Below are 23013 nucleotides of genomic sequence, written 5' to 3'. Positions count from 1 at the left end.
ATCCAACTGCGCAGAGGGGTGAGACAGGGGGATGTAATATCCCCGAAACTGTTCACCAACGCGTTGGAAGACGTTTTCAAAACGCTGGATTGGACTAGGTATGGAGTCAATGTAAACGGCGAGTACATCTCACACCTTCGATTTGCCAACGATATCGTCATCATAGCTCGCTCGCGAGTCGCTGGAACAACTCACCGAAATGTTGCGTAGCCTAGGCGAGTCTTCCCGGTGTGTCGGTCTCGGTATAAACTTGGACAAGACCAAGGTCATGTTCAATAGGCATATCGTCCCGTGACCGATATACGTCGAGGGGAAACCTCTCGAAGTTGTTAGTGAATATACCTACCTAGGACAGATAATACAAGTCGGTAGGAACAACTTCGAGAAGGAAGCCGATCGAAGAATTCGCTTGGGATGGGAAGCATTTGGCAACCTTCGTCAAGTCGTCTATACCGCAATGTTTGAAGACGAAAGTCTTCAACCAATGCGTCTTACCTGCCATGACATACGGTGCCGAAACGTGGACACTAACTGCGGGACTAGTCCACAAATTCAAAGTCGCTCAGCGTGCTATGGAGCGAGCTATGCTCGGAGTATCTTTGAAGGATAAGATCAGAAATGAGATTTTTCGGAAAAGAACCGGAGTCACCGACATAGCTTGCAAAATTAGCAGGCTGAAGTGGCAGTGGGCTGGTCACGTATGTCGTAGGACCGATGGCCGTTGGAGCAGACGAGTCCTAGAGTGGAGACCGCGAATCGGCAAGCGCAGCGTAGGGCGCCCTCCAGCCAGGTGGACCGACGACCTTAAGAAGGTGGCAGGCACCAACTGGATGCGGAAGGCTGAGGACAGGGAGCTTTGGCGCACCTTGGGAGAGGCCTATGTTCAGCAGTGGACAACGATTGGCTGTTGATTGATTGATTGATTGATTGACTGGATAAAACTCAACACAGTTGTAATAAAATGTAAACACACACATGTTTACTTTGTGCTAAAGATCCCGAGTTATCCAACTTTACAAATAAGGTTGCCTCTATATCGAGAGCTGTAATTAACAACTATAGTAAACATATACCAACCGTTTCTGTTTCGAATTATTTAGTTATTGCAATAAAATACTTACTGAATTTATTAATATGTAAGTCGAAATTATACCAGTTTGTGTCGTGATTCCATTTACGTGGTCATATTTACTTTTCTAAATGATAAATATTTATGTTAATAGGTATAAGTAATGAAACGGCTATCTGTAACTTTGTGAATGCGTTCATTTTTAATGACAGATGTGACAAATTGTTATCGACATGATTTTTTTTTATGTTTTAGGGCAAACGAGCACGAGGCTCACCTGATGGAAAGTGACCCCCGCCCATAGACGCCTGCAACACCGGAGGGCTTACAAGTGCTTTGCTGGTCTTTAAGGAATGAGTAAGCTCTTTTCTTGAAGGCTTTTATGTCATATCGGTTCGGAAAAGTCGCCGGTGAAAGGTGCGAGGCATGAAATGCATTAAAAATAGCGGTGTTGTTCAATAAAAATAGTTCTATTTTATTTATTTAAATATGTACAAAATGGATGTGCGTCTTATTCAACATTCTCTGCCTTCGTACTAAGTTAAATCCGAATCAAGTCAGTAGTTTTACATAATATAATCTTTATAATACTGCTAAGAATGTCAGATTGTTTTAAAACCACGAAATAGTTTAGATAGTTTTAGTAGTTATTGTTAAATTACAAAAACAAAAAAGCTTTAATAGTATTTTAATTCACTTTTTATAGAAGACCATCAGCTAGCCCATATGCTCTTCCGCTTACCTATTCTATAAAAAAAGACGGTATCAAACACACTTTATAATAATGAGTATTCATCTGGGCGCAGATATTTTCGAGCTTGAAAATTGAAACCTTTCTTACTTAATAAAACATTTTTATACCTTTTTTTATAGAATAGGAAAGACGAGAATATGGGCCACCTGATGGTAAATGGTTACCAACGCCCATAGACATTGGCATTGTAAGACATGTTAACCATCGCTGACATCGCCAATGCGCCATCAACCTTGGGAACTAGGATCTTATGTCCCTTGTGCCTGTATTTACGCTGGCTCATTCGCCCTTCAAACCGGAATACAACAATAACAAGTACTGCTGTTTTGCGATAGAATATCTGATGAGTGCGTGGTACTTATCCAGACAAGCTTGCACAAAGCCCTACCACCAGTAAGCCACCACCACCACCTTACAATAAACAGTCTTAACTTTAAATGTTTTATATGGTGTTTAATCTATTTTTTTTTTGTTAAAAGCAGATGAAGAGATCATTTTATATGTCAATGTCTAATGGCATTGGTGACCCCTAACCTTCAGCTGGCCCATCTGACCGTTCACCTACCTACCTATATTAAAAAGAAAGAAAAATAAATTTAAAAAATATTAATAAATTAACTACTATCACTTAAAATCACCAAACGTAAAATCTGACGAATAAAACTTAAAACTAAAAATATATACGGTCATAAGACAAATAATTGTTTATTCATTATTTGTGAACTTGCCTTAATTTGTATAATGAAGTAAAAGTATTCAATATGTATCGGTAAAATTTCGCTTAATATCGATCAACAATCCGCAGCAAATATTCCGACAGCGCCGGGCCGTCACAGCCTACAGCCTACAGTTCCGACGAATGTATCATCGTTGTGAATACCAAATTTCATACCACTGCGAACACGGGAGGTATCGTCGACGAACTCGAACGGCGAACGCAGCGATAAACATTGCTTCTATAAAATAATACTGCAGATTGTATTATAATATTTGATCATATCTTTTTATTAACCCATTTAAAAACGTAATATATAGTCACACTATGGAATCAATAAAAGATAACATTTTAATTTACGCCCAACGAAGCGAGTAAGTAACAGCAACTTGCCAAAACATTTTTTGTACCAAGATCAAAGTTGCAATATTTTTTTCATTTGCATTTACGCTGGGGAACTCACTCCTTTTCATGACATATAACAATACAAAGCACAGTTGAGGAATAGCCTTTACTACGAACACAGAAATTCCTTCTACACTTAATCCCAATTAAAATTTATTTTTAAAAATAAGCTTCATATTAAATGAATTTAACAAAACTTATACAATTTATTATATTCATTTATATTGTTTCTGGCACCAAAACCTTGTGTGCCGATCAGCCCAATTAGTTAAACAAAGCTTGTAAGATATTAAATCAAATATTATTTCATTATTATAGTAATGCCATCATCATACTTTTAATCTAAAAGTGTGTATATATTTAAATAACGTTATTAATCCTAACAAATTAGTCGACTGTTATTTAATAAGTATCTCAGAAATTCGTTTTACAGACCCAGTGACGGTAACATATTTTATTTTGTGCGAAACACTCGGGATTATTCCCTCTCCCGTAAAATGTTCAATTAATCCAGCGACTAGTCGACCGACTGGTTTGTTAGATGCTCGACGGCCTCTATATAATACAACCAGTATATATTGAACCGCCACTCCCTTAGTGATGTTTAGTAGTGTAGGTATACAAAGTAGGTTCTATTGAAAATCCGCAGCTCTACAAATATCGGTGCTACACAACGGACCGTAAGATTTTACGAAAATTAACTTTAAGGGGTACTTCAATGTAAACCTTTAGGAGATTAGGGTTATCACGTAAGCGTATACATTAAGCAGCTTTCGGTCACTCGTGTGGTTTGACTCCCTTACTGAGCTGGAATTTAAACTTTAAAACGTGAAAGCGTTATAGATACTTCGTCAATAACTTGCATGAACTCTTTACTTACAGAACCGATTAGGTTATCTGGAAGAGATCTAATGATTATTGATCGCGCTTGATAATGATATTAGTATACAATAAAGTGTTTTATTTGTGGTTATTGTTATTATACAAAGACATAATTTTGTTGTTATTATTTTAGTTCTTATAGGTATTAAATAAATAGGGAACTACGAAGAACAGAGTAAATATTTGAACTTTGGAAGGGGCGTTGCCAAATATAAATGATATGCGTACATTATTGCATAAGTTACATTTTATTTTACAAATCAAAACATTTGTTGCATAAATAGTCGTATCGATTACATGTATGATCGATATCAATTGGTATTTGTCTCAAGCGGAAATCAAACTCGCAACACATGTCATAAATGGAAGGTATATCCTATTTTATCCAGATAAGGTAATTAATGATTTTCGTAGAAGTTTGTTTGCACATTAGCATTTTTCTTTGAAATTTAAACAGGTATGATGCTGTTGGATGCGAATATTTTTAAACGTTTTTTTAGGAAAACTGGCAATTAAATAGCCATATACTTGATGGCACGGTTTTGCGCAACCCCAACTGGATAAGTATCACTCACTGGTCACATATTGTACGGCGAAACAGTACTTAGTACTTTTGTGTTCAGTTCCCAAGGTTGGCTTGGTGAACACTTTCTTTCAGGTCACTACGCCGCCTCACTTTGTCAGCCCTCAACTACCTATTTAAATAAAATCAAAGTAAAATAGCTTACATGTAAGCAAAATAGCGTAGTACGTGTTATAAATCTCACTAATTTTATGGTTGTTAAAGTATGTATGGACGGATTCTAATGATTCTCGTACAGATGATCATGTTGGTATAAAATATTGGGTTTAATTCATATTTCAATTGCGAAAAATATTAATGTATAGATATTTTTTTTTTTTTATAGAATAGGAAGGCGGACGAGCATATGGGCCACCTGATGGTAAGTGGTCACCAACGCTCTTAGACATTGGCATTGTAAGAAATGTCAACCATCGCTTACATATCCAATGCGCCACCAACCTTGGGAACTAAGATTTTATGTCCCTTGTGCCTGTAATTACACTGGCTCACTCACCCTTCAAACCGGAACACAACAATATCAAGTATTGCTGTTTTGCGGTAGAATATCTGATGAGTGGGTGGTACCTACCCAGACGAGCTTGCACAAAGCCCTACCACCAGTATAGTTGCTCATATAGCGCGTATTATGGCGTAAATGCGGTTAACAGCTAGTACAATACAAATATTATAAATGAAAAATAAGACTATCTACGTCAAATTCTTCTTTACATATATATATGATCCCGTATATTTTCTAAAGCCCGAAATTTATATGTCTTTGTTGTTATCCAGGTCCCAGGTCGAATTTCATTACGATCCGTTCAATGGTGTAGTTGAGAAATGAAACAGTTGACAGTTTAGCTTTTATAATAATAATAATTATCTGATAATATCGCTATAAGAATTGCAATAGATATATTAAAATTAAATTTTATAGCAGTTAATTTATAACAGTTTTTCATTTTTCATTTCATGTTTCATTATTAGGTGAGTTTTTTTATATATTGTTGGACCATATTTTCTTTTTCTTAAAGTAAGTAATATCAATAGTATATATGTTATACATGCTAAGTTAATTTCTAAGTGGCATATTCAATGTAAGATCACAGAGAAGAAAAAAAATATTTGGTACCTAATTTTGTAATTTATGTTATATATTTGTTAGTTTCCTATTTTATTAAATACATAAATAGTATGTCAATGTTAAAAAAATAGTATTACGGTAATATTTAGTTACATTTAGCTTTCAGTACGCTCGTGTTTGACCTAAGCGGATATTCAAGTTTCATTAAGTTTGTTTCAAGTGGTACCTTCATAATTTATAAATTGATAACAATTATTATGCGAATGTATTTCACACAACTGTCCGTAACATTTATTTGTATATTAAATTAACTTATAACTTCGTTTACGTATATCGCGCTTTTTAAGGCAAAATTTTCTAAGATGTAATAAAAAAATTCTATCGTTACTTTAATAACTCGTGATAACTTTTAATGTTATTATGATAACAAAATATTCTGACTCGGATGGAGTCGTTAATAGAACACGTGGATAAAAGGTCACAGAGTCACAAATCCAGATATGTTTAACCCAATTTTATACTTGTTCATCTGACAGATTTCGATTTCGGCAGCCAATTACAATGATTACACTTTTTCTGAATTGTGTATTGCTATTTGCGGTACTGGCATTGACTTTATCGCCGTGTGGGTGGTCGAGTATTGAGACCAAGCCGGGAAAAGATTTCACGAGAGTGCTCAGTGAGACGAACGTCCTAAAGGTGTCTCATGCGAGAACGCATCTTGGCTTAGAACGTTGTCGGGATTGAGGTGGCTATGCGGATCGCGTGCGGTCGTCACGGCGATAAGACATCGCTGGGGACCTTGTTTATATCCGAAACAGTGTAGGTTGTTAGTGTGGTAGAAGACGAGCCAGAGTAATAGATATTATAACACACAAGTGTGTACGCAACAGTACACACACACACAAAATGACGGCAATCCGCAACGACCAGAGATATATTCGGCATAAAGAGCTAAAGATTTTACGTACTTACGCTATTACGTAAGGAATATAATAGATTTTTTTTAAATCTTATATTTTAAAATCTTATCTTTATAAAAAAAATCTTAATAAGAAATAATAACTTTTACTGAATCTGTAGCCACATTAAGCTAGGCACATTTTAAGCTCGTCTGGGTAGGTACCACCCACCCATCAGATATTCTACCGCAAAACAGCAGTACTTGGTATTGTTGTGTTCCGGTTTGAAGGGTGAGTGAGCCAGTGTAATTAGAGGCACGAGGAACATAACATTTTAGGTCCCAAGGTTGGTGGCGCATTGGTGATGTAAGCGATGGTTAACATTTCTTACAATGCCAATGTCTATGGGCGTTGGTGAACACTTACCATCAGGTGGCCTATATGCTCGTCCGCCTTCCTATTTTATAAAAAAAAAACATTAAGTAAGCATTTTATGAGTGGAATATAATAGAAATATATTAATTATTACATAAGTAGCTATTGAGCATTGGCAGGCTTATCGCAAATAATAAAGTAATAATAGAATATGGTTTTGGGGCTGTTTTATTTCTTTAACTTATTTATTAACTTGCCTCAACTTCAATTCGATAAAAAAAACGAAGGGTTCCGAGAAGACAAGTTTTCGCTCAGAGTCGCGACTTTGAACGTCAATGAACGATACTGGGCTACTTAGTACTTTTCCACGAGTTGGGTGGACTGAGCTGGAGTTAGACTGAGCCCTTGGTTGCTTGCACTTGCTTGCTTGGTGTAAGCTACGTACTAGAAAAGATATTCACCGCCGTGTATTACCAGCCCCCGTAGAACATAATCGATACCACATTTCTAAGCAAAGGGCATATCTTGTATTTCTGTATAGTTATATTTCTCTTCTTCTTTATCTTGACCGTGACAATTATTGTTTAAAATCATCAGTATCTATACTCCGCTAAACTTGGGCTGTATACAGATACCGTTGGCATTTTTGGATACTAGACCAGCTCCACTATTCACAGTTCCACTATTCACCATCCACTATCTTGGAACACCGAAGTTTTTGGACGATCTAAAGTTTGGTTTTGAGACGTAACCTTATATTATAGCTTTGATGTTATGAATAGCCAACCGCATATTGTGCTTTGAACCTTGAACTTCTTGATACAAAGATTTATAATAATAACAAAAAAATATTAACATTGAACTCCATCTATGCGAAAGGCTAGCAGGCTTAAGTTTGAAGTGAAGAGCTCTAGTCAAAAACTAAGTTTTCGTTAAGCGGCGTCAGTCTCAACTCTCAGCTTGACTTTAGACGGGACGAACTGAAAGCCCGACCACCTGTGGCGATTAGATATAATTATAAAGATGGTGTGCTCACATGCCCGCAATGCGTGCAGACCTTCTTCGAAAGAAGTTCGTCTATTGCCGTCATATAAAAGCATATAAGCGACCGTAAACGAAATCCATCTGGAGACAACATTACCATTGTCGTTATATTTTTTAATTTTTAATTTATAAATAGGCGGACGGGCAAACGGACCAACCACCACCAGGTCACCACCGCCCATAGACTTGCATGCAGTATGTTTCATCAAGTCATAAATTACTATATAAATTTTAACCGTACTTGATGAACAGGTAGAAACAATGGTACAACCCTATTTGATACTTTCTTATACATAAAGTATTGCCGCTTAATCGGCTGAGTAATACGAGTATAATATCAAGATATGATGTATATATTATATCAAGATCTATTCATTCTATAATATTATAACTTAACACAAAAAATGTCCTTCGCTTCATCTCGTTTTTATGAATTATCTTTTAGACGATTTTGGAATTGGCTCATAATTTGTTGATAAAATAGTCAGCACAAATGAATTTTCATATTGCTAGCAATCAAATTTAATTTTAATTATAATAAAAAATGAATAACGTCCTTGTACTGTTCATATATCATAAAAAAAGATTAATTTTGTTAAGTGTTTATGACTCTTTTGTACTTGGTTGTATGAAGACATAAATTTCTGATTTTGGATAAAAAAATGCACTTTCTAATAAAGTTTATTATTGATTTTTAAAAGTCTGTTATAAAAATTTATTCAACATTACGTCTTTCACCCCTCCGTGTTTATCAATATAACTCAGCATCGCAATAGTTTCGCCCCTGGATCAATACGTAAGTAGACACATACATGTTATCATCCCGCTAACTCGTATTTGTTCGTATATTTCGATTACAACGCCTCTAAGCGCCTTAATTTTATGTTTTATGTAGTGTAACATAAACATATTATTAATAATAATGACAATATAACATGTTTATGTTAAATGTTAAAAATAAGATTTAATTAATCCGAAAAAAAAACTGGAAAAAATATCTGTGTCTCTAGTTCAAATGTCTACGCGATTGAATTAAAACATTGTTTTAAATAGAAAGGGCAAATAAACTATTTGAGTTAAATACTTATCAAGGTTAAATAAAGTAAAAAAATCTCACCCTCGATCCCCTAACGCACATGCACGCTGTCACATCTCTGGGGTTAGTGACCGAGTCGGATGTTTGCGACCCTCCATCCCGGGTTCGATATCCGGTCCGGTTCCGCTCTTAGACTTTAGACGCCCTTGATAATCGTCCGAATACATTAACGTATGATGATTTGGAACTCTTTAAAACCACCTGGCAGCGATGTAGTGTAAATATTACTTATATGTTAGTATTTATTTAAAGTAAGCTTGAGATAACGTAAGCGTAAGATCACGTGTATCATAACCGGCGAGTGTGTTCAAAACTAGATGGACACTACTGAATTTTTACTTGTAAGCATAATTTATTTTAATCTATAATATATATATATATAATATGTATACAAATAATAGAAAATAATTCACAATGATAAAATAATTTCCTTATAAATTGTATTTCTGTTTTCATTGCTAACAATGTATAGTCCTCAAACACAAGAGTAGTAAAGGCAAATAAACAACTTCGACATTGAATTGACGCATTATCATTGGTCGAGATCTTGAATAATCTATGATATTTTTTAAATGTCAGCGAAGTTATATCGGAACTTTGAAAGTAAAATTAAATATTAATAGTTTAGTGAAAAGTATTGTATTATGAATAAAAATAATAATCAAGAATTATTTAAAGTACAACAAATAACAGAGCAAGTCGCATAGAATTTGGTAATTTAAGGTTAGTAAAGAAATACAAAAAAGTACTGATTTTGCAGTTGTTTTGTCAACATACATTATATATCTATAAATGTATGTAGTAATGGCGCTCAACTGAACGATATATGAGTTGATGATGTACTGCAGCGCCATCTAGCGAAGCGTTGCAATTAGATAATATAAAACCTTCTTTATAATAAAATATATGCCAACTTTCATGGAGATGGGACATAATGTAAAGATATGAAATAATCTAATTTTAATAGTGTATTGTTGACCGTACTCAAAGATATAAATGACACACCTACATATAAACTTGCCGGCTCAAACCCACGTGTGGGTATGTATGTATATAAATACATACATACATACACAAATAAATAGACGTTATTCTATTTTGTGTCCACTTTCATAGAGATCCGTCAAGCGTGTCGACGTGTAAACACAATATATGCAAATATATCAAAATATAATATAATATAATAGTCAAAAAGATATACATTTAGAGAAAATACATTTTTATATATGAGATGACGTGATGTTAGTATGTGACTGATAATATCAAAAAGAGAGTTGAATAAGAATTGTTTAAAAATTAAAATGAATGGCCCTTCACATTCTTTAGGTGAAGGGTTGGACCTTATTCCACCACGATGCTCCAATGTGTAATGGTGAGTAGGACACATGTGGAAGATTTTCATCCGGCACATGCAAGTTTCATCATGATGTTTTCCGTCACCGCAAAGTTCGAAATGAATTTCATAATAAAATTAAAAACATTAAAATTCAGTAATGAATTGAAAAAAGCCAAGATGGCCTAGTGGTAAAAAAGCGTAAATCTTAACCGATGATCGTGGGTTCAAACCCGGGCAAGCACCACTGAATTTGCATGTGCTTAATTTGTCATTATAATTCATCTCGTGCTTTACGTTGAAGGAAAACATCGTGAGGAAACCTGCATGTGTATAATTCACTGAAATTCTGCCACATGTGTATTCCACCAACCCGCACTGGAGCAGCGTGGTGGAATAAGCTCCAAACCTTCTCCTCAAAAAAAGGAGAGGAGGCCTGCAGTGGGACATTCACAGGCTGATACGGATGCTTGTCATTGGGTTTGAACCCACACTCGCCGGTTATAATACGCGTGATTTAACCACAGGACCATTGCGGCTCTTCTCACATGTTGGATTAGCAAAGATTAAATTTGCAATTTACTGATTAATGTTTGTTTGCCATGGAATTTCTAGTACGACTTTTTCCTTTGACAGTGCAGGCTTTGTGTAGATTGCGTTTTCATCTCAGTTCTTAAGCAAATAATTCTAACTAACAAACTAGGTAGCGATATTGAAATATTGTAACTAAGCTTCGACTTTTGTTAAGGGATATTTAATATGTTTTTATCAAAGAAAAATCTGTGTAACTTTGATGCAACGAGTTAATGTTTATATTGAACGGAGATTCTAAATATAAGTTAGCAATTATATATGAAATTGTAAATATTTACTCCATTTATTTTTGACCAGTAACCGTCACGGGATATTTTGGAATCCTGGTGACGTCATATTCATAGAATTTAACTAAAAGTCATTTGGTTAAATTCAGTTAAATATTCAATATCTATGATTTATTTTATAAATCGCTGAGTGTGAAAAAAACAAGACGATGTCCAGTTTTGTTGCTAATGCCGATATAAAGAATGACTGCCTCGTTAGTCTATTAGTTAGATATAAGGTTGCAGATCTCTAAAAACTTATATTATTATAATCTAATAAACTAAAGGTTACTTAAAAGTTATTGGGATTTTCTGTCGAAGGTTGTCAGGAGAAGTCCGGAGTCTGGAAGTTGGAAGTGTGTATAATCCCGTGCCTCGGAAAGCACGCAAAGCCGTTCGTCCTGAATTCTTTCTGGTCTCTGATTATGAAAGTGAGGAAATTGAGAGGGCATATGTGATTGCGCACACATTTGTGCACAGTAACATATCCTACACAGTTGGGAATTCTCCTTGAGATTGGCCGCCGTGGTCGAAATCAGTCAGGATGACATTTTAATAGCTTCATTTAAAAATATCGAGGAGCAATATCTGTAGTTTCATTATATTTAATGATTATTTTCATATAAAATAAAATAACGATCCAAACAGAATCACGCTCGTGATTGGGTTTTACAAATATTAGGATTCTTTCACGCAGTACTTACGATTTTGACTGACTGTCGATATGGCTGCTTCGTTTATCATACTCGCGATCAAGAGCAGTTGTGGACACTTAGACAGTTCTTATTCAATCTTCTATTTACGGTAAGCTGTATTTACGGACCTTTTAAATGTTTAAACAGTTTTGCTTTTATTTGTTATTAGTTTTTTGATTATTTTGCAATAAAGAAATTGAGACAAATCATATGAGAGCTTCAAGAATCTTGATTTGAAGTCATGAAAGTAATCAATCAAATAATTCTGTACAATAAAACTGTATATAATCGTGATTAGTGACAACGATGACACAACTTTCTTTAATGTCTGTCAATATATCTGTGTGCCATTTTACGCAACAACATTATACCCAGGGCATAAGCTATTATCGTACCCAGTTTCCGTATGTACTTGTTAACTTTTGTTTGGAAAATGAATGCGTCCCAGAGGAAAGTCAAAAAATTTGAACGGAATTGGATTATTATGAAATAGATGCGGATTAAATAACTAAACAGTTAAATTTTTAAAAATTCATACCTTCGAAAAGTTAAGTTACAGCTTTTAAGCTACACTAAATATATAATAATAAATATAATAATAGTAATAAATATACAAATAACGTTTTAAAGTAATTGGAAATATGTTATGAGGTCAAATACAGAATAATAAATGCACAATAATAAAGCGACGACGCCAGTCGACTATCACAAAAACATAATCGTGAACAAAAGTGGTTTGAACATCATCATGATACCGAATGCAAAGCAAGTAGTAACCACCCATACACTATTAATCATGAATACAAATTAATTCCTCTAGTAGAATCCATTGCTGAACTAGCAAACGAAATTAAAAATTGATGTACAAATAAACCTTCATTGGATCACAAGCAATTTGTAATGTTAGAGGTGGAGTTCGCATGCGCCGCGGTCGTCTCGAGGGCGTACGGTAGTATTTCTGTTAAATACACTATGTCCACATTAATGACAATGTAATATGTACCTTCTTCATTTTTTATTAAGGTTGAAAATGAACTGACTGCCATACTAAAATAAAGCTTTTATCTACATATGGAGTCGTGTCCGTTGGTAATCGTCCGCATTCGGGTGTCGCCGCCCGTCGCGCACGTGCGCTCCCTAGAATGGAATATGTAATATTTGTCCGCTTGTACAATTCACAACGAAAGTTGTTAAGCACGTATAAATACGACTTAAATAAAAACAAATTTTATACAATAACGGTTATAAAATAAATTTAATTTACTTAGATTTATAGCGAATAATTTTGCATAGGTTTATGTAAAATATTTAGCACATTCAGAAAGTTTTATAAGTTGGAAAGCTAGCCGTTTGGGGATACTTTACTTTGAACGTGTGACTTTAGTTTTGTATTAGGTTAAATAGATTCAGTAACTTTTCAATATCAATCCCTTATCAATATGACGTTTATGTTGGGTCTTTGTTAAAAAAGGTATATATATATATATATATATATATATATATATATATATATATATATACCTTATATATGTATATATATATATACCTCATAATTATAGTATTTAATTTTCTTTGTTACATTTTAATTCATTTTCTAAGTTAGTTGTATCATGACCGCTTTTAATTTAATAAAGTAGCTACGTTATTGCATAACTTGTCTTCATGATTAACGAAATACATTGAAAATTAGAAAATGGAGTCTCTAGAAAAATAAAAAACCTTTAAATGCTCGTAATAAGTTATTTATTTATATAAAAGAATATGTAAATAAAAAATGACATCAGAGTAAGAAAAAGAAATTGTATGCAAAGTGGGCTTTATCCCTTATTGCAATCTCTTACATACAACCTTTGGCAAAAGGAGTTTGGTCGAGGTACCGTCGGCAGATGTGAAACATAGTTGATACTTAAGAAAGAATTTACACTTAATTAAAAAAACATAAAATTATATATATATATATATATATATATATATATATATATATATATATAAAAAAAAATATAATTCAGTAAAAAAACTTTCGATAATATAGTATATGCCACGCCCAATCAAGGATAGTACAGGGCATGGCGGGATAAGTGTCATGCCGTTTGTCGTCAAGACATACGATTCAGTCGCTCGTACTCCAAGACACGCCAATAGTCCCAGTCCCACAAATAAAAATAAAAAACAACTTTTTATTAACTAATTTATATAAAATATAACAAAACACATATATTTACATACCAATAAAAAACATAATCGCAATTGTAAAAGCTGGTAGACTGTCCATGGCGATTAGATAAATGACATAAAACTCTAGCGATATCGAGCAAGATACGACAAAGTTCTTAAAAATCAAAAACCTCACTGAAAAAAACATTGTGGGCTAATTTTTATGGTGATCTGTCAAAAGCTGTCCTACTTTACTATATTTTATATACGAAAACGATTTACTTTTTCAGTTTAATTATATGCATACGTACGTACGTAATACAATAAGAATTGGACAAATAACAACTTTCTTTACGTAATAATTGTAGTAAGTAATAATAGTATTCACTCGTACGTGCAATATACGACTGTTTCCATAAATATTAGCGGCAATAATTAATAAGGAGATGATTTCATTCGTGAAAGGCTTATAGACTCCCACTTACGAGTCATTTGCGTATTTATCTACCATTCCATTATAGCCATTAAATGTTTTAATGTAAGATATATTTTTGTGTGTCAAAGTTTTTCATAATAAATATCTATTTGGGACTGAACGCTGTATAATTTTTGTAACTAACCTTGGCTTTAATAAGCTAAAGCTTCGAAGCTTAGATAATCACTATATTTATATTTCATTTTCTGTTACAACAAAATTATTATTTAATTAAAGATATACGTATACATTTACGGCCTGACTTAAAAAAGTTTAACGGGTGATTAGTTAAAAAATGCTGTGTCTTCTTCTTTCAAATGTGGTAGCGCTTTGTGCAAGCTCGTCTGGATAGGTACCACCCACTCATCAGATATTCTACCGCAACGCAGCAATACTTGGTATTGTTGTGTTCCGTTTTGAAGGATGAGTGAGCCAGTGTAATTACAGGCACAAGGTGATTACATTGGCGATGTAAGCGATGATTAGATTAGTAGATGCTAAATATATTATATAGGTTATGATATACAGCGAAACATTTTATTATGAATATACAGAAGCATAACCTAACATAATAAAACAGGTAGTATTGTTATTTGGGTAAATAATATTATTACATCTAGCAACGGTATGCGGCCTTTCCGCGCATACCCGGTGACCCTAGGCCAATACATAATACTTACCCTATTCTATTATTAATGCATTTTTCTATTTAAGCCTCGTTTCTTCTAACTGCAATCATAAAATTATAAAACGATATCGAGATTCGTTTTACGTTATTATTTAACTTCTTTTTACGACCCATAGATTTGTAGTCATTTTGAACTAATGGCTATAACTATTGTAATGTGAAAGTTTTATGTAAATTAGACAATAAAGTTTACGTTAAAACAATCAATAGGACATTAACATAGGTACTTTCTTACCTAAAGTTTACCCTTTCGAAATAAGTAGGAGTATATTTCGCAGCGCATTAACATTGTAAATATAATTTAATGTCTATCACATAACCGATTTTCCAAATAGAACACCTTTTAAATTGGACTGGTTTTTATTCGATAGAAGATGATTTAAACTCTAGGATAATAATCGTATTGCAATTTGAATAAAAGCGTAACTACACCACAAATGTAGAATCCTTTCTATTAACAGGTACGCGCTAATCTAAGAAACTACCAACTAGATTTATATTTTTGCATTAAATATTCCATTTATTGAGCTATGGTATGGAGCTCTATAATTTCACGTTATATAAGGAGCGAAACCAGTATGGCAAACTATAATAAAAACCCCATAATAATATATTTGTATAACTATTTGACGAATCACATTAGAAGCTATGTATTCGTATTTTAAATATTATTATAATACTTATAAAATGTTAAATGCAAATATTTTGTTTTTATTCTGGTTTCAATTTTCAAAAAAATATAAGTCGCATGTTAAAATATTAATTAATAAGGCATCTTATAATGTACGTATAATAAGAGTTAAGATTGATTTTCATAGAGAATATATAAATTTAATTGTACATAATTATTACATGTGCATAGAGTAATTACTGAGTTTTTTGTCAGTTCTTCTCGGCAGTAGTATTCTACATTGGTAGTTTTCAATTTAATTTAACAGTGTTAAATGATTACTCAAAAGAGCTTATAAGAACTCACTTAAAAAAGGTACATTATATTTTGATTATAATTTTGTGGGCCAGTAATGCCTGAATTTACGATCAACAGAACAGTTAATAAGCTTTATATATTAATTTAGTGAGAGTCATTTTATGTTTATTATAACATATGTTGCTAAGGACAAATTTTGATTTTCCAACATCACGTGGGAATACATGCCTTGAATACGAAATGAGTCATTGATAACCTGCGTTAACTTTATTGCGTATCCAATATAGCCCAGAGTTGAGACGCATTTAACTTGTATTAAGTTAACGAATATGTAAAATGATTTAACTGATTTGAAATTAAGTACAATTTGATACAATTTAATTGTTAATATGAAGCGTAGCTACTGCGACTTGGATTATATAAATAATACATAATGTATTGAAGGATAAAACGTAAATTAGAATGTGTTCGATTTTTTTATTTGATTGTTTTATTTTTTTACGATGGCAAGTCAATTCTACTAATATGATTACAATACGTTCTAGATACAATTTAATCCTAACTGACTATTCTGTATTTATTCGCATCGGAATTGAACCGATATGATGTTAACACAAACCGTTGTGTCAATATCAAACTAAATGTTAATTGTTATGTCAATTAAATTATTTAAAACCATTATAGTGTATTATGTATGTAAATCTATTGAATTGGCCCCCAGATGAGCATGTAAGTCCTCTGTTGTTAAGTGGTATTTTCGTTCATAGACTCCAGTGCTTACATCGTCAATGCATTGTCATCAATGGGAAATAAAATGTTATCCGTATGAGTGGTAGGTCGGTAGACGACAGAATTCATTTGTTGCTCGGTAATTAATTTATATATTGTTTCATGTATCTGATGAAATTCTTCATGTGTCATCCAACCCGCAGTAGAATAAGCTCCAAACATTTAAGAAGAGAAGAAATATTTCTTTTATCTCTCCTCAAAAGGATAGAAGGTCTAGATGTGGGATATTCACTTTACTTTTTTTTAATCATAATCGCTCTTATAATAATAATATGATTATAATATTAATAATCCTTATAAAACTTATTACGGTAAATTATTAATAATTCGTGATTACCGTTACTATTGTAGTACTGATGTGAGCTTATGACGTCAACAGTTGGTAAGTATCCTTTGACTGATCGTGTACTTCTAACCTTAACCTAGTCAGGTTTTTTCTCTACCGTTAAATTAAATTCATCTATACTCAAACTTTGTTCTGTTATTTTACTTACATTGTTGCCAATTAGTAGAACTATTATTTTAGAACAAATTCACGGCATTATCGATCGTGAAATGTCAGAAAGTGATATTGACTGAAAATAATAAATCCTCGATCGCAGTCTAATCTATTCCATTCAGGGTTCAATCTCACCCGTTCAAACATCCATCAAAATCGGTCTGCTAAAATTTCAGTGATATACACACATACCTTCTGTATGTGTGTATATCACTGAAATTATATAAATTATATAAATATAACAATTAGACTTAACATATTATCTGCATCAAAATAGCGTACAACCTTAAGTTTACAAGATTTTTCGAGTAAGATATTCAGTGAATTCTTACAGAATAGAACTGCAGCCTCCTTGTTGAATAATTTTTTAAGACATTTGTGTTTAAAAACATAAGTAAGTAGTAAGGACAATCAATTTTAACACTTCAATCAATTTCAATAAAAGAAAAATCATTCAGCTCCTAGATATAATGCCATCCGGCTTGTTATACATATGTACATATCGATAAATCCATCTGACACATGTATTTACTGTTGCACTTTATTTTTTTTAATGCATTGCGTTACCTTTAAATAAATTCATTGATAGGAATCAGTTGTAGAAGTTATATGTAATTGTTATACTCGTTCGTGTCTATGCGATATCTGCGCGGGCCAGGTTAGGCTTGCATTACGCATTAGAGCCTTTAAATTACAACGTTGAATGCAAAACTTATTCATCAAATTGTTTCAACAATATAACGTACAAATGACCCTCGCCTCCCACGAGCGAGGTGAATCAATCAATTCAAGGTCTGTTTCCCAGTAAAAGGTACGACCATATTGTGGACCCGTTTAGGAACATTTCTTCGTATAAACTGAAAGAGGAGACGGCTCTTGTAAAACTGGTTATAAACTAGATATAAGAATGAAGGTGTCTTGCGTGTTCAATCATGCTTATGTAAGCTTATTGTGTATCATGGATATATGATTATGAATATTTAATTCCAAAAATTCATCAAAATATTACTATTTAATAAAAATTCAATAGTATTGATATACAAAACAGCAATACTTGATATTGTTGTGTTCCGGTTTGAAGGGTGAGTGAGCCAGTGTAATTACAGGCACAAGGGACATAAAATCTTAGTTCCCAAGGTTGGTGGCGCATTGGCTATAAGCGATGGTTGACATTTCTTACAATGCCAATGTCTAAGGGCGTTTGGTGACCACTTACCATCAGGTGGCCCATATGCTCGTCCACCTTCCTATTCTATAAAAAAAAATACAGTTTTATTAATAAAGAATATTATTTAATTTCATAAATATATTAATTTAAAATTTGTAATTAAAGATTTGCATAGGAGCTTATTCCATCACGTTGCTCCAATGATTTGGTGGAGATGAAGTAGATTTTTATTGCGGGTTTCTGGATTATACCACCAATTTCTTATACCACCGAATGTGGAATGAATTATAAACACTATTAAAACACCTGAAAATTTAGTGGTGGTGTCTTAAGCCCCCAATATTCGTATTCTAACTATTGGCCATAAATAAAATTTTTTGGCATTAATAAGTATTTCGTTAATTACAAGAAATTATTACTTGTGATGCTTTAAATCGAATAATAACTCTTAAGATCATTACTTCGCCACTTTGATTAAGTTCAAGATTAAAACTAAGTAATAACAAAGAACAATTTGGTTTGATTAATTTTAGTATGGTTACATAATTGTTTTCATTTTTTTATTTAGTTCGCGATAGCTATAACGAGTTTGTACCAGCAAATGTCGCAAGTCAATACGAATTGTAATATTGTATGATCAGAATCGTATACAATTGATAGGTTTATGCGAAGATATATTTCGCCACTAGCTTTACAGATCCAACTTGGGTCATAAATCTCGAAGGTTTTACTTGAAAGCGTTATTGTGCTTGTACGCAGATTAAGTGATATTCGAAAAGCGATATTTCTTATGAGTTTTAACTCTCTTAACTAGATGCTTAGAAATAATATGCTTGTATCCTGTGGTTTCATCTGCGTTATATACATATGCCTGTTTCATAATCATACTTGTAACTAACATTGGTAGATGTATATATGATTTCTGCTTCTCTTCTTATGGCTTATAGCCTATGTAATAGCCTGTGATTTTTCCATTGCTGGGCTAGGCCCTCTTTCCTTTTTGAGGAGCTTTAGATTTTATTTCACCACACGGCTCCAAAACGGGCTCAAGTACACGTTGCAGATTTTTTATACGACATATACGTCGTATACGATATGAATTAAAGCACAAATCAATATGATAGTACAGAGGTTCAGTTCGGGTTCGTATCCGCAATCTTCGCTTAAGATTCCGGTATTCTATCCATTGGGATAATCTACCGAAATAAATAATGTAACGTAATTTTTTTTTTTTAAATCAGATCGAATCATTTACTAGAAACTGGAGAGTTTCTAGTTAACTTAGTAACAGTAACAGCCTGTAAATATCCTTCCTCTCCCTTTTTGAGAATACACATGTGGGAATTTTCCTTCAACGTATAGCACGAGATGAATTATAATCACAAATGAAGCACATGAAAATTCAGTGGTGCTTGCCCGGGTTTTAACTTACGATCATCGGTTAAGATTCACGCGTTCTTACCACTGGGCCATCTCCGCTTACTTAGTATAGCTGTATTATTATATTCGTGTAGATAAAAATAAAGCGTGCTATGTTTGGTATTTCGACATCAGTCCGTTTAGTGGTTTCAAGTACTTCACGGTTAATTGGATTAATTTATTCTATAATTTCCAATTATTTTATAGGTATATATATAATTTGAAAATAATTCTCTTGAACTATTTTATTATTAATCATAACCTGTGGAAATATAATAAATATGCTTAATAGGTAATCATGAAAAAAATATTTTTAAGAGCAAAACTAATCTCGTGATAATTCATCATTGATATCAAGTTACAATAAGTTACGATAACAAGTCAATAAGTATGTCAGAAACTTCACTAACAGAAACGGTGAAATTCCTAGCTAAGAGTATACATGCGAAAGTTAGTTTGTTTATTGTCTTAAATACTCAACCGATTATCATGACGTTTTGCATACACGTCATGTGTATAAATTTTTCAATAAATATATAAATAATGATTTATTATTTAATACATCTGTAGACTATTCCAATAATCAAGAAGGCGTAAAGGTAAACAAATGTTCGATATTCCATGCGATTTGCTAATAGCTTTGCTATATTATGCACATCAAACAATTAGTGATGTACTCGTATGTATATATCTTTAACAACACTATTCTACAAAACTACTTATATTCACTTTAATTTTTTGCCCAGTTTCGATAACAACTTTGCCGACATTCAAGACGCCATTTTTTCGCAAATCCATAGTGAAAGTCACAGATTATTCAACCAATGATATCGCGTCAATTCAATGTCGAAGTTGTTTATTTGTGTTTACTTGTGGTTGAAATAGACTGATAGGAAAATATTATCTTGCCATTTCTTTTGTGGCAATCCTTCGAGTAATGAAATCCCCGCAAAAGTTTAGAGGAGTTGTTAAAAACACTAACAGACAAGCCGTAATATTAAAATATTGTTATATTAAAAATTGTACAGACGATAAATGCGCGTGGGATTAGTATTCGTTTGATTTTCGAGCAAGATATACAAAATTTAATTAATTCTAGGTACCATATTTTTTATATCTGTACAAAAAGTGATTAAGTTACTTGCGGCTTCTTTTCGGTGGAATCTACATTAAGAATCGCTAGCTTTAAGTTTAATTAATTTTGTAAAAAGTCGAAAAAAAATATGCCTATTCTATGTAGTATATTGGATAAGTTATCAATTTATGCCCCGTTTACATGTTTTCTAAATTGTTATTGTACATCAGTGCCCGATCGTTTTTGAGTTACGAGCTACGAACCGTTAAATTCTTTCCCATATGTCTTACACATGCGTCTTCGAAACTTAAGCCTGATACACAATTCTACCATCAGTAAGTAAAACGAATCGTTTCTTCTATATACCGGACTATAGATACATATGTTGTCAAATTAACTTATGTTAAAACTGGCATATTTAACCTTCAAACTAGAGTCTAGAAATACTAATCATTGCTCTTTAGTGAGTGAATGACCGTTCGTTTATTGTGTAGAATAGAGACTGACATCAGTATGCTAACAACATAAATAATTTGAAATAATAGCTCTAGAATTACACAAGGCTGGCTCTTTGAAACTGTATCTCACTTGGTTCGGATTTGATTAATTTGAAATCGCGTACTCAAACTAACACGGCCATTTTAAGGCAATATTAAAATACGTAAAAATAAATGAAATTATTAGACTGTAAATATCCCACTGTTGGCGAAAGGCCTTCTCTCCTCCTGAGGTGAATTGATTAATAATTTTGAAGCTTATTGCGAACTCGGTAAATAATATTGAAATAAATAAAATTAATATTTTAATTACGCGCTTGCTTACGTAACGAGTATTATTGTCCAATGTTGTAGATATTTGTAAATTACTCGATACAGTTACGTAATACGTAAAACGAATACCTTTTCGTGTGTAATATTAGCGTCAATTCATATTTTTCTAGTACAATATACTATATATTTTTTCTGTCGAATAATTAGCAGCAGCAACCAGTGTCTGGAAGTTGGAAGTTTGTACACTCCCGTGCCTCGGAAAAAAAGTAAAGCCGGTGATCTTGGACCTTAACACTTACCGGTCATGGCAGCTTTGTCAAGTGCACGTGTGTTATGGCACACACTTGTGCGCTATAATATGTCCTGTGCAATAGGCTGGTCTTCCCGGCTCTGGCGGTAATCTGTCAGGAGGACAACAACATCATTATTAGAATAATATTAATCATCATCGAATAGCAGTTTATTTATTACAAAATAAAAATAAAGGAAAAAAATATTTGTGAAATCTAGTATATATTATAATTGTATAGTATACTAGTATATATTATAATTTATTTATATATAAATAATAAGCTATATTCATTCTCTTATTAATAAGATAATTATCAATAAAAAGGTACCTTCCTTTGCGTATTTTAAAAAGTGTATCTCATTATGAGAAATATTGTTATGCCAAGCATTATGCCTTTGTGACGTCATTACACGGTACCCGTGGACAATCGGCCTAGCTCCTATGTACGTTTGCGTATAGTTTATAGGCAACAGCGGCGCGGCGTTGTCAGTTATTATGAGCTATAAATCGCTCATTATACACGGGGGATGCGGTTGAATGCGTAAATCTGTGTAAATGTGTTTGGATACCTTTACTATAAAAGGTTTATCATGTACGATGATTGTATTGAAATGTTATATTAGTTACTGACTTTATCGCATTCGTTATATTGATCTATTTCATAGATTAATATTTTTTCAAATTAATTAATATACATAACATGATTTATTATTTTATCAGCTGTCAAATTGAATCTAATTTATTACCAGTGAATGAAGTGTTTATGTCACAAGATTAAATATTAGTAAAACGTTTAAAACAAATTTTAGGTTAGGTTAGTTAGCCTGTAAATAGAAAGAATAATAATATTAGTAGTAACAGACATTTTTATGAAATACAAAATTAAAATAAAAAGAACAAAATACACATTACAAATTTGAAGCAAAAACACGCCGTCTAAAAGATTGTCCTGTGGCATTGTACCCAAGACGCTGGCA

The sequence above is a fragment of the Nymphalis io genome, chromosome 7, assembly GCF_905147045.1.
Source record: "Nymphalis io chromosome 7, ilAglIoxx1.1, whole genome shotgun sequence".
NCBI lineage: Eukaryota > Metazoa > Arthropoda > Insecta > Lepidoptera > Nymphalidae > Nymphalis > Nymphalis io.
This window is presented reverse-complemented; position numbering follows the sequence as displayed.